The sequence below is a fragment of the Dermacentor albipictus genome, chromosome 7 (assembly GCF_038994185.2).
Source record: "Dermacentor albipictus isolate Rhodes 1998 colony chromosome 7, USDA_Dalb.pri_finalv2, whole genome shotgun sequence".
Lineage (NCBI taxonomy): Eukaryota > Metazoa > Arthropoda > Arachnida > Ixodida > Ixodidae > Dermacentor > Dermacentor albipictus.
This window is the reverse complement of record NC_091827.1, coordinates 13,585,183-13,588,712: the sequence shown is the minus strand read 5'-3', so window position 1 is coordinate 13,588,712 and position 3,530 is coordinate 13,585,183. Positions and strand designations below refer to the sequence as shown.

At 46.8% G+C, this 3,530-nt stretch overlaps 1 non-coding gene across 1 annotated transcript; it reads left to right on the top strand.

The window, feature by feature from the left end:
* Nucleotides 1-2,670: 2,670 nt before the first annotated feature.
* On the top strand, nucleotides 2,671-2,743 carry TRNAR-ACG (transfer RNA arginine (anticodon ACG)). The gene has a single exon. It is a non-coding gene; the product is annotated as a tRNA-Arg (tRNA).
* The last annotated feature ends 787 nt before the right edge of the window (nucleotides 2,744-3,530 follow it).

The window sequence follows — 3,530 nt, the reverse complement described above, 5'->3', positions numbered from 1 at the left end:
ATCGTCTGCTGCATATTAATCTTCCACCGCACTCTTGCACTTTCTCGGTTGAGGCCCTCAGTTATTTCTTGCACTTTATTACCGTGTTGCTGAACAGGAGATTGTTATATGCCAACCGAAAGTTGCTGAGATATTTGCCGCTGATACCCACTGCTATGCCTTGCCAGTTTGATAGCTTGAATACGTCGCGAAAGTATGCAGTGAATAACATGGGAGAGATTGTATCTTCTTGCCAGACCCAATTCTTGATAGATAATTTTCTACTTTTCTTGTTGAGAACTAACGTAGCCGTAAAATCTTTGTAGCTATTTCTAAAGATATTCACGTATGCTTCCTTAAATTCTTGATTACGCAATGCTTCCATTGCTGGTGGTACTTCTACTGAATCAAATGTCTTTTCCTAATCTATAGGAAAACCATATATTAAAGGGGTTGATTCTACTCCGCGGTTTTCTAAATTATTTGATTGATAAAATGCATGTGATCCGTTGTAGAATATCCTTCCTGAAGCCCGCCTGTTCTCTTGGTTGATTGAAGTCAAGCGTTGGCTAGATTCTATTGGAAATTATCTTGATTTTGTTTACTTTTCTAATTAATTTTATATTATTTTATATAATACTGTACATGAAGAAATTGCGCTATTCCTTTTTCCGCTAAAATTTCGCAACAGGATTGTCCTAGTCATTTTTTCCCTCTCTCTCTCTCTCTTTTCATGTGCAGTATTCAGTAAAATACTCGGCATTGGTTTTTGCTTGGTTGATGCGCACGCTTAGCAGACGACAATACCGTGATAGTCCGCGGTTCTGCAACAACACGCCTCGTCGATGGCGAAGTGTACGTGCAGCGGTGGTCTGTCTTCTGTATTTTTTTTTTTTTCTAGCGAACCACGCAAGCAAAGGCGTCAAGCGTTTATTCTCTTCTCGAACGATGCGGACTCCCACGCCTCCCCTCCACACTCACATAGGCAGAAAAATGTTTAGAGCAATGCAATTGGTGAGCGCGAACGAAATTTGTTGTCATGACGTAGGATGGCCGTTGATTCAAACCGACAGAATATGCAGCACTGATCGTTCCCATAGAAACCATCATTCGTTTCCTTGGAAACGAATGCCTTCTGGGCCGCGCACTCCAGGACGATGCGTGCAAGTTCTTTCTTTCCTCGTCCGTGACGTCAGTCCCTGCGCGTTGCGCGCGTATTGGATTCAGTAATGCCACATTCCATAGCATACCACGCCGCTGTCTTCGTCGTCGCGTTCTAAATCGATCTTTGACATATGCAGCCTCGAAAGTTTTTGCTGTGTGCATTCAACGCATTTCACTTCGTGCGTTATTTTCAAGCCTAATGACGCTCGTACCAACTCTTTCCCATCACCCAGCTTGAGAAAACACGCAGTGGGTGTGCTGACGTCAGCACTCACACATTCAGCTCCGCGTACAGTGTACAGTGTATACCTGAACAGTGTACAGGTACACACTGGAATGTGAAATGTCAGCTGCATACGGTGTTTCGTGGAGCAAGAAACGCCGATTCGGCAGAAGAAAATGCAACAACGCTGTTTTAATCTATGCAAATGAGCAGCTCGTGACAGCGTTTGCATAGTGCGGCGGTCTGATGACTAATACATATATGGCTTTATATGCTTTACGTGCTCCGTTCGTGGGAGGTCATGGCTGGTTGCTCTTCGGCACGGTTCCACGGAATCAGCTTTCACCGCCGCAGCCGTACAAGCTACTGACTGACCTCCAACGCAGAGCCGATATAAGGTGACGTGAGTAAGAAAAAATGAAAGAAAGGAAAAGAAAGAAAAATACGGATTACTTGTTAAAAAAAAAGAAAGGCACCGCGCTTATATGTGGTTGTCGATTCGAGTGAGAGTATACGGAAGGTAACTTTTGTTTTATAATCACTTATCATTACGTTTCAAAGCAAATTCGGAGCTCCGGCACGCGTTGCCTTGCGTGTACATTACATATCGACATCGCCTTCGAGAGAGAGAGAGAGAGAGAGAGATTGAAGAGGCGCGCCGGCATGAAAGGCGGCAATAGCGAATAGAGCGCGAGTGGGAAACTGGCCGTTCCGCCAGTTCATGAGTCGCCTGATCTGGACAAACGAGATACGCGGGGAGATCAAACGCTCGGCCACGTCGTTTAACGGTGGCAAACCGGACGGCATAGGTGGGGATACCTATACCCGTTGCTTGCACTGTATAGCGGGATCTTCTGTTTCTGTAAACTGACTCTACATGTCGAGCAAACACTCGCCGCGGCTCCCCCTTCCTCACCCCACTCGGGCACGGCCAAAGCTAGAGTTGGACGCATGGTGCTAATCACCGGTGTCAAGTCTCGCTTATGCCACAGCCGCTCACAAAAGTCGCAAACGAAGCCGAACGGATTGTTCTTGAAGTCGCTTTCGAAGCTCCTGGTCGCACTGGCACTCCCCGCTACTCGAATCGCATTGTCTGTTCTACGTCGAGCAACTTCTTCCATCCGCGGCGAGGCGCGCGTTGTGACGTCATGTGCCTCCTCGGAGCACCGCCACGGCGAAATCGCAAGTTCGCGGCCAAGTAAAGCTTTCGCTTTAAAAAACTTGTCGCCGGTGGGAGCCGAACCCGTTACTGCGATAAGAATGCGCCGCTTCAAGGACGCCTGGCGAGTCGCCCAGAAGCCGCCGGGCCTGTGGCGCAACGGATAACGCGTCTGACTACGGATCAGAAGATTCCAGGTTCGAATCCTGGCAGGCTCGCTTTTTTTTGCCTTCTTTTTATTTTGCACAATGCAACATACAGGTGCCTTAAGAACCAATAACAATTGTTTTGGGCAAAATGAGGCAGTTGTAATATATTTAACAGTTAGCAACTATGAGCATTAATTCATCCGCATCCGTGGTGCAGCATATATAGTGGCCGAAATCTTCGCTTTTTCTTGGCCATACCTTAAAAGGGACACTTAAGAGAAAAATTGTTTATCCTGTATCAGTAAATTACCCTTATATAGTTTCAAGAACGCCACTCTTGGTAAGCTTGGTAAGCTAGAGAAAGTGCAATAACAAAAGACGGGTGGCGACGCTTTCCTGAAGTTCCCGCACCAACTCGCTGTGTCGTCTTGGATTTTGACAGCGTCTTCTGGGGCTCCCGGCGAATTCTTGCGTTCCTTCGACATGACACCACTGCACTGTTGGACTACGGCACGGTGAGAAACTTTGTTCGACAGTCTTCGACGCATTTCAAGCAATTAGGCTTACTGCCCGGCACCTATAGGCTAGACTTGTGACGCAGTTAACGAAAAACAGCGTGGCCGTCGTGGCGCAGTTAATTTGCATTAATGAATCGTACTGGGAGATGTTTGCGACGCTTTCTATGAGCCCCAATATTGTTTTAACTCATTTCGGTATAGTTTGTGGGCACGCTAGTCGCACAGGGTGCTCTGACGCCGTTTCGCGTGTACTGAATTTTACTGCGACAAGCTTTGGCGCTTTCTCTGACCGCCAGCATTACTGTAACTAATTTCATTACTTTTTGGGGTACCTTTCG